The following is a 10,883-nucleotide window of genomic DNA, read 5'->3' on the forward strand; positions in this document are numbered from 1 at the left end:
TTTGGCTTTCAATTATAGCCCAAATTGAACCCACTCCCCAGCCCAATTTCATACCCAATTAACACGACCCAAACCCTATATACACCTACCCAAACCCGGAATCTATCTACCTGGTCAAATCCTGATAGTTGATCTCCCAGATCAACGGTCCACACGACCCTTTTCGTTTTTTAATTCAAAAGACCACCTAACCCTACCTCTTTTCCGAACCCTACTGCCTTTGAATCCTCTAGCCTCCTCTTTTCTCTCAACCTAACCCTAATCCCTCTTCAACCACCGTTTCCCTCTTCGGTCCTCTCTGGCGACCACCTTTCAACCCCAAGCCTCCAATGATTCCTCCATCACCTTGCTCATCATCTCTAAGGCCTTCAAGGACCCTGGGCCATGCCGACTTGTATCTAGGGTTACTACTTTGGCTGTTCATGGCTTCTTCGATGTGATTTTGAGCAAAATTATGCTACATTTGTTACGATCTTTGAAGTTTATAGTAGTTTCTTCCGTTTCTATTTGGGTTTCCTTTGAAACCCTAACTTTCGTTTGTATCTCTTAGATATGTGTTATTTTAACGATTTGAGTCAGTTTCTTTCAATGTTTTACATTATTCTCAAACCTCTTTTTGCAAAAATCATCGATTGCGAATTGTTTTACTTTCTTTTAAATGTTAGGGTTTCCCGAATTTTTTCTACACTCTGTTTAAATCGATTCTTCAAGTTTAAACCTCTTTCCTTTGCATATCTCGATTGATTCTGTGTTTTTCTCTTTTTTCAACTCGTCTATGTTGAAAACCCTAGATTTTGGTCTTAACCCTTGGTTCTGAGTCTATATTTGACGATTTGTTCGCCTAATGTATATGCTTGCTTGTTTCTCATGAATCCTAAAGTTTTGTGTGATTTTTTTTACCCTGCTATACCCATTAGGGTTTCTAATTTTTACTTCTCCCGCCTATACTATGCTTATTCTGTTAACTCCTCTAATTAGTGCTATGTTCTATGCGAATCCCTGATTTTGTGTGATTTTTACCCTAGTATGCTATTAGGGGTTTTGATTTTGCCTCTTGCCTATTGTGCGTTTATTCTGTTTGTTCAAATGAATTTATGGTAATTTCCCCTAAATCAGTGCTATTGTCCATCGAAATCCTTGATTCCCTATGATTGATATCCTTCTAATCTCCTGTGATATTCTATAGTGATTTTCAACCTCTCAGTCATTTTTCTTGCCTTATTTCATGGTCAATTATGCTGTCAACTGAATCTTATGTTATTTCCTTAATTGGAATAATATGTTGCTGGCTTTATTTGCATGTTCTATACTTGGACTATGCTGAAATTATTTCATTATGTATTATATTCCATGTCTTATGTGATCTCTTTCCTTATCTGTCTTTATCATTTGAAATTAGCTCCCTTAATTAGGGGAGTACTTCTACTAATTCTATACTAATTGATAACTAGTTCCATAAGTACTGCTTGACTTTGATTCTTACCTTATTATTTTGCTTAGTTTTAGACTATATATAGGCTCTCCCATTAACACACAGGAAACGAACACTTGGTTCAAAACTATCTTTCATACTTAGAATTTTCTGCTCTCTCTCTTCCGGTACTTTCTACTGCTCTGAGTTAGTCGGCTGCAAGCCAAGGCTAACTATTTGTGCTCTCTTACTCTTTCACCCTGCTTACTATCCTCTTTACTGGTATGTCTTAGTTTCAATTCAAAGTTCCAACAACAATATGATTCTCTTTTTGTTTCAATTCATTTTATTTTTGGTTTGCTTCGATTTGTGGTTCTGTTATGAAACTTGTAGTTGAGGGTTGCACTGTTAGCATGTTATCGTGACTCCCCCTCCCTTTGAGATTAGTATATTTCCCCTTCTATTTGTTTATGAGCATGTCTACACTAATCATCTCTTACTTGTTATGTGTTTACCACCATGGATCTCCCAAATCCCTACCCTCTGGCATGTGGATCTTGTTCTTTATGTCTGATTATGTGGCTATGTCTAGTTAGCTACTTTTGGGCATCACTATTCTAATTCCTAGGTCTTTGCTTAACTATGTGTGTCCTATGTATTCCCAAACCCCCTTTACCCTCTTTTTCAAACAATCTCTATTGCTTTACTAAATTACTTTAAAAAAATTGTTAAATACAGTTTCTTACTAAAACCTTTTCAACTTGTGTCCATCACTTTTCAATGTACTATTAGTCAATAAGTTCTTCCCCCTCTAGTATGTGTACTGCCTTTGGATCCTATTTAGAACACTCTGAACTCTGGCATACTAAGGCTGGCCTTTCCACACTGCACTTGTTAAATCTTTGGTTACTAAGTCTAGGTGTAAGCACTGCCCGAGATCCTTAGGGAACTTTGATGCACCTAGACTCTGATTTGTGTATGGAACTGAGGCATATGAAGCCATTGGAGGCTTTGGGAAATTTCGACCTGATTAAAGGCTCCCTGTTGAATAGCTTCTTAATTTTCTATTTTACTTATGTAAGTCATTTATTGGCCTGTAATAATTTGTAAATAAATATTGGGGTATTTAGTGAAAAGAGTGGGTATATACATGTTTTATGGGTAATTCAGATAGAAATCATGCTCATAGGAATTTGCTTTTAAATCTATTTGTTCTACTAAGTAGAAATCATGCTCCTAGGACTTCATGTTTAAATTTGATTGTTTTTCCTATAGATGTCATGCCTATAGTACCTAATCCAAATTATGGTACAACGAGTATTTATGTTTCCCTGCCTACAAACCTTTAAAATAAGTGTCAAACGTAGATATCATGCCTATAGGGAGCCATACTCTAAATTCTGTCTGTTAATCTAATTTAGTATAATAAATCAACTTGATCATGCCTAGTTCATTTTTGAATTGGTTTTATTAAGAATTAAGTACTTCCTGAAACAAGTTCTTTCAAAGTGCCTCCATTTCATTAGATATCCTGCCTATAGGTATTAAAGGAGTCCATCTCAAAACCTGCTTTGTTTCTGCATTAATATAGACATCAATATTCTGCATATAGGCAAGCCTTTAGGGCATTTTCAAAATTGAATTTCTGAAACTATTTCTATTGCTCAATATTTTCTGATCCTACCAAGTTTTAGGCAACTACTAGGGGATAACTTTTGAGTCTAAGAAAGGAGTTATTTGTTTTCTGCATATTTACTTAGATATCATGCTTTAGGACATTGTCTAATAAAAGACCTTTACTGTGCTTGAGTCATGCTGCTTTATGTGTTTGTTTGAGGAGGAAACTCTGTGCCTCTTAATTGCTCCCTTTATGTGTTGAAAGTCCTAAATGCTTTTGACTGTCGCCTTAGAATTTTTGCCTTTTAGAACCTTGGGGGTATGTCTAGAATCACCTATAGGTAGAGGTATTAACTCCCTCCAGGACTACAAAGAGGGGACGAGTAGTAGCACGCAATAGAAATTGTTCACCAAACACTCGCTTTGCATGACCAATAAGGGGATGGGAAGGGTAGATATGGGATATGATGACTACGCGCTAGTGTCACGTGTAGCCCCTCATTGAGGAGTGTTTACCTGACATTGTGTGGGGTGATCCTATATGATAACCAACATATGACCCCTCTTTACCAAATTCCCTCTTTATTTAAACCTTTGTTTTATAACTTGTCCAAACCTTTATCTTACTACTTGAGTTGTTCTAACGTGCTTTACTTACAACCTATTTGATTCAACTATTTAATTGTAATGGACTAATTTGTAAATATAAGTTTAGTCGGGACCCACAGTTGTGGACCAAGAGGGGTGCCTAACACCTTCCCCTCGAGGTTACTTTGAGCCCTTACTCTAATCTCTGGTAATCCAAACCAACCCAAGAGTTAATCGCTCTAGGTGCCTTAAAGCACCATAATCCGTTAGGTGGCGACTCTTCAAATACCCAATTCCCAAAAGAAAATGAGTCATTACACTCCGTCAATGACGAAACCTAGACTCTCCCCGTAAAAAAGATATGGAAAAAAGGGGGCGCGACATCAGGGTCGTGACATCCTAAAACATTTATAATGTCATGCATGTGCATATAAATGTGGTGTCATGCCTAGGTATAGGTATTCATAACATAATCAAGCCTCTGAGCGCATCCCATCATATCATCTCACCCACTGTGGGCAAATTCATCAATATATACCAGCTGATCAAGTGGTTGTGTATATATAACGCCGTAACCTTTTCCCATATCCCATATCCCAAATATATATATATATATATATATATATATATATATATATATATATATACGCATATATAATACTATCTTGTCATGGGTCAATGTAAATGGATCCAATGCATGAGAAGTACGTCAATAAAATCTTTCGGAGTGTCATAAGACCATTATGCCTTTGATTAATATCATGAAATAAACTTTATCAGCTTACATATTTTCTGAGACCCATGAATAGATGATAGAATAATATGATACATGGGGAATCAAGAACATAAACATCTCTAATATTTATATGAATAGAGTCATTTATGGAAATTGTGCATTTGCTCGTTTTGTTTGTGTCGTATAGATCATGCCAAAAGAAAGAAGGGAAGGCCTTAACATACCTGAGCCGGTTTTCCGACAATCCCTCTAACACACGACTATCGTGAGAAAACACGTGACGGAAAGATCGGAGTAGGGAATAATCCTTATGATATTGTTTAGAAAGATTGCACAGTGCTCTGTTATAATTGCAAAATCTCAAATTGATTTGAATTGTTGAAGATCTTATCTTGCTTATGTAACTTGCGTTTGTGACATATGTTTGTAACATACAAACATTTACATTTGAATGCATATAAGAATGGGTTTTTGTGACTTATGATTCTTAATAATTAATATATGTCTCTCTTTTATTAAATGAGTGTGACTCACGTTATAGGTGTCTTTCCTTTATTAAATGGAAATGTCTCACATTATTAAGACTTTTCACATAGTACAGTGACTTAAGAGTCACAATTCTTGGATTGCTTTGCTGCCACGTGGGGGATGTTTTCTCATAACCACATTCTTTAAATTAATCACCCACAACTCTTTATTTAACTGGGTAATGGGATAATTAACCAATTACCCACATAATTAAGAATTATCGCAACTTACTTAAAATACTACTCACTTTTAACTTACCTTATACACCTTACTATCATAGTTATGTAGTACCTCGTATGGCACTAGTCCATAAATACCGGGTATTATAGCTCGGTCTGTATTTTATTCCAAATCGACAACCTTCAACGGAACTAATTTTGTTTGATTCATTTACCCTTTAGCCTTAAAGGCACTTACTTATTGCTTAGCCTAAATGAATATAACCTCAAGATAATCTCATCCCCAAGCCTAAGTCAATTAATTTACAACGAAACTTTTATCATTGAATGCGGGTTATAACATCCTTCCTCCCCCCTAGAAACATTCGTCCTCGAATGTTTAACTCCCTGGGATCTATATAAAGTTTTGGCGGAGTCGCCTTTGTAGCAGTACTACTATCAACCCATCTTGTAGAAAACTCAATAATTCAATGCCTCACACGACCAATGACAATAATTAACACAATAGTCCATACTCGTACCTTAAGAATGTGATGTCTCAGTTGGATCCTTTTTTGGAAAAGCAAATAAGTGAGGATATCTAGACTTCACGTCTTCTTTAGTTTCTCAAGTTATTTCTTCCACTTTATTGTTTTTCCAATGTACTTTCATCAAAGCCACGTGTTAAGGCCTCAACCTCTGAACCTGTCTATCCAGTATAGCCATGGGAGTTTTCTCATATGATAGCTACTCCGTGACCTAAACATCGGCAACGGATACGATGCTAGAAGGATCTCTAATATATTAATGAAGCATAGACACACATAAGACTGGATGTACAAATTCCAAGTCAGAAGGCAAGTCTAGCTCATATGCTACCTGGCCTACCATATGTATGATCTTATATGGTCCAATGTTGTCACGACCCTAAATCCAGACCGGTCGTGTTGGCGCCTCTTGTGAAGACAAGGCTAGCCGACTCTTTCCCATTTCAGTTTTAAATAATTAACAATAAGAATTAAGCCATTAAACATAATAAAACCCCAAATATAAGGTGAATAATACAATTTGCAGAATACAAAACCAACACAGCCCGATACCGGGGTGTCACTAGTCATGAGCAACTAGCAAATTCGGATAATACAAGAAAGGTCTACAATACTACTACAGAGTCACTAATCAAAGAAAAGAAATGAGATAAAGGGGGAGAAACACGGGGCTGCAAATGACAAGCAGCTACCGGGAGCTCTCAACTAGCACTGGTAGGATCGACAACGCCTGAATCTGCACACAGGGTGCAGAGAGTAATGTGAGTACTCCAACTCAGTGAGTAATAATCATAAATAAATGACTGAGAGATATGAAAACACGCAAGGCACATTACAGGCTATAATGAAGCAGTAAAACATGTAAGAACAATGATTCAGTAAAGATATGTAAAATCATATAAGTTCAGGTTAAACTTCAATAAATGACTATTCAACAATTAAACATGTAAATGACAGACAAATAAGACATATAAGCACATCAAGGATTGCCCCTCAGACACAATGGCAACAATATCAGCCCCTCGGGCTATATCTCACATCACAATGGGTACCCGCTCTCACTGGCGGTGTGCAGACTCCTGAAGGGGCCCCTTTCGCCCCAAGCGTAATATCAAGCCATCTCGTTGCATCATGACTAGGTCCTTGGCCTCATATCAACAAGCCATCTCATGGCATATAAATCTCAGGCCCTCGGCCTCATAATTATAATAAGTGTTTCCTCACAACATAGGCCCTCAGCCTTACTTAGTCAGAATCTTCATAAGCCACTCGGGCAATAGTAAAACATGATTCTCAGCCCAAAATATCATTTAAAGATCATTTAAGTGTTAAAACAGAGTAAACATGGTTGAGTTATGAAAACAATGAAATATAGCATGACTGAGTTCAAGTATAAAGTCAAAACAGTGAGGAAATATCAATAAAAATCCCCTAAGGGTTCAAATAGTTGGCACTAGGCCCAAACATGGCGTTTAGCGCAAAACATGATGTTCACAAATAGATTTCAGTCAAATACACGGTAAAATAGTCATCCAGGATGGACTAAGTCACAATCCCCAACAGTACACGACCCCACGCTCGTCATCAAGCATGTGCGTCACCTCAATATAGCACAACGACGTGCAATCCGGGGTTTCATTCTCTCATGACATCATTTACAATCATTACTCACCTCAATCCGGTCAAATCTCTAGCCCATGACACCTTTGCCCCGCAAAACGGCCTCCAATCGTGTCGAATCTATCCAAAATTATAATCACGGCATCAAAATATACTAAGGGAACGAAGCCCAAGCGAAAATAATCAATTTATACCATAAATCCCGAAATTACCAAAATGCGACCCCGGGCCCACATCTTGGAAATTTGATAAAATTCACATCAATAGATTCCTCCTCATTCCACGAGTTCACACATACCAAAAGTACCAAAATCCGACCACAAATGGTCCCTCAAATCCTCAAGTCTAGGTCTCCAATACAAAGCCCTAGTTTTCCCTAATTTAAACCCTTAAATCCATTAATTATAGCTCTAATCCATGAAATAATACCATATGAACGAGTTTTAGGTCCAAAATCCTTACCTCAATGAAGTTCCCTTGAAATCCTTCTTCAAAATCGTCCAAAAAGCTCCCAAGTTGACATAGAAATGGTGGAATGGCTCAAAAATTACGAAGGAAACAATTTTTATGTTCTGGCCGAGGGATTTTGCATCTGCGGCCCAATTGCCGCATTTGCGGCCAATGAACCGCTTTTGTGGTTTTCACTAAAGCAACCAATATCACATCTGCGATGCTCACTCCGCACATGCGGCCTCGCAGGTGCGGTTACCTAACTACTTCTGCGGTCACAGCCTACCTCACCTTCTTCCTCTTTTGCGGTCTTCTCCCTCGCATCTGCGGCATCGCACCTGCCGTCCCAAATCCACAGGTGCGGAAATACCAGAAGCAGAAAATCTGCAGCTTCATCAAAATCTCAAACTCTCCGTCAACAATTCGAAATCACCCCGAGGCCCCCGGGACCTCAACCAAAAGCACCAACATATTCCAAAACCTTATTTAAACTTATACTAATCTTCAAAACACCTCAAACAAAATCGGATCATCCAAAACTCATCGGATTCAAGCCTAAGTTTCTAAAATCTTCCGAATTCCGCTTTTGATGAAAAACCCAACCAAACCACGTTCTAATGACCTGAAATTTTTTACACACATCCCAAATGACCCAACGGAACTACTCCAACTCTTGGAATTCCATTCGGACGCCTAGAGCGAAATCTCACCCATCAACCGGAAATCGCCAAAATACCAATTTCGCCAATTCAAGCCTAAATCTACTCCGGACCTCCAAAATACATTCCAATCATGCTCCTAAGTCCCAAATCACCTCCCAAAGCTATCCGAACTATCGGAACTCAAATCCGAGCCCTCTAACATATAAGTCAATATCCGGTTGACTTTTCCAACTTAAGCTTCCTCAAAAGAGACTAAGTGTCTCAAACCTTACCAAATCCTTTCTGAACCTGAGCTAACCAACCCGATCACATATAGAACTGATACACAAAGCAATAAGAAGAAGAAATGGGGAAAATGGAGCGGTAACTCATGAGACGACTGGCCGGGTCATCACATCCTCCCCAACTTAAACAAACGTTCGTCCTCGAATGAGTCAAGAAACATACCTGAAGCCTCAAAAAGGTGAGGATATTTGCTCTGCATCTCCGGCTCGGTCTCCCAGGTAGCATCCTCTACGGGCCAACCTCTCCATTGCACTTTCACTGAAGCTATATCCTTTGACCTCAACTTTCGAACCTGACGACCCAAAATAACGATTGGCTCGACATCATAGGTCAAATCATCATCTAACTGAACAGTGCTGAAATCCAAAACATGAGATGAATCCCCAATATACTTCCAGAGCATAGAAACATGAAATACCGGATGCATACTCAACAAGATAGGTGGCAAAGCAAGCGCATAAGCTACCTCCCCAATCCTCCAAAACACCTCAAAAGGCCCAATGAAACGATGACTCAACTTACCTTTCTTCCCAAAACTCATAATACCCTCCATGGATGAAACCTTCAACAAAACCTTCTCACCAACCATGTAAGACACCTTTCGAACCTTTCTATCAGCATAACTCTTTTGCCTCGATTGCTCTGTACGAAGCCTGTCCTCAATTCCCTTCACCTTCTCCAAAGAATCCTACACCAAGTCTGTCCCCAATAGCCTCGCCTCACCTGGTTCGAACCAACTAACTGGAGATCTACACCGCCTCACATATAAAGCCTCATATGGAGCCATCCGAATACTCGACTGGTAGTTGTTGTTATAAGCAAACTCTGCAAGAGGTAGAAACTGATGCCATGACCCTCCGAAATCCTGACACAAGCACGCAACATGTCCTCCAATATTTGAATAGTGCGCTTGGACTCCCTGTCAGTCTAAGGGTGAAAAGCTATGCTCAACTCAACTTGAGTACCCAACTCTTGCTGCACAGACCTCCAAAACTGCAAAGTAAACTGAGTGCCCCTATCTGAAATGATGGAAATTGGGACACCATGCAACCGAACGATCTCCCAGATATAGATCTCTACCAACCGCTCTGAAGAATAGGTAGTACACACAGGAATGACGTGCACGGACTTGGTCAGCCGATCCACAATCACCCAAATAGCATCGAACTTCTTCAAAGTTCATGGAAGTCCAACTACAAAGTCCATAGTTATTCGATCCCACTTCCACTCTAGAATATCCATCCGCTGAAGCAAGCCACTCAACTCCCGAAGCCCATCTACATTGGCTACACAAATCTGGCCCTCATCCTCAAACCCCCATCATCGCCAACGGTCACATCTCTGGCATCATCATGCTGAACTCTATCCTTGAGGACAAGCAAATGCGGATCATCATACTGGCGCTCTCTGATGCTATCATATAAGGAAGACTGAGAAACCACACAAGCCAATACTCAACTGGGCTCCGAAATATCCAAACCTCATGAACCGATTGGCCAAGGCCTGAACGTTAACTGTAAGAGGTCTCTCCCCAACTAGAATATATGCCAAACTCCCCATACTCACTGCCTTTCAGCTTAAAGCATCGGCCACCACATTGTCCTTTCACGAATGGTACAATATAGTGATATTATAATCCTTAAGCAACTCCAACCATCTCTGCTGCCTCAAATTAAGATCCTTCTGCTTGAACAAGCGCCGGAAGCTACGATGATCAGAAAACACCTCACAAGACACACCATACAAGTAATGCCTCCAAATCTTCAATACGTGAACTATGGCAGCCAACTCCAAATCATGAATGCGGTAGTTCTTCTCATGGGGCTTCAACTAACGAGAAACATAAGCAATTACTCTACCCTCCTGCATCAATACACAACCAATACCAACTCTCAAAGCATCACAATACACGGTATACGAACCTAAAGCAAAACTAACACTGGAGCTGTGGTCAAGGCTATCTTGAGCTTCTAAAATCTCTCCTCACACTCATCCGACCATACAAATGAAGCACCCTGCTGAGTCAACTTGGTCAAGGGCGATGCGATAGATGAGAATCCCTGAAAAAAGCGATGATAATAACCCGCCAAACGAAGAAAGCTGCGAATATCTGTGGCTGAGGATGGTTTGGGCCAACTCTGAACCGCCTTTATCTTCTTCGGATCAACTTGAATACCCTCACTGGACCCCACGTGCCCCAATAAAGCCACTGAACTGAGCCAAAACTCACAGTTGGAGAATATTGCATAAAGCTTCTCCCCTCTCAGTCTCTGCAACACA

Source organism: Nicotiana sylvestris, chromosome 8 (genome assembly GCF_000393655.2).
Source record: "Nicotiana sylvestris chromosome 8, ASM39365v2, whole genome shotgun sequence".
NCBI lineage: Eukaryota > Viridiplantae > Streptophyta > Magnoliopsida > Solanales > Solanaceae > Nicotiana > Nicotiana sylvestris.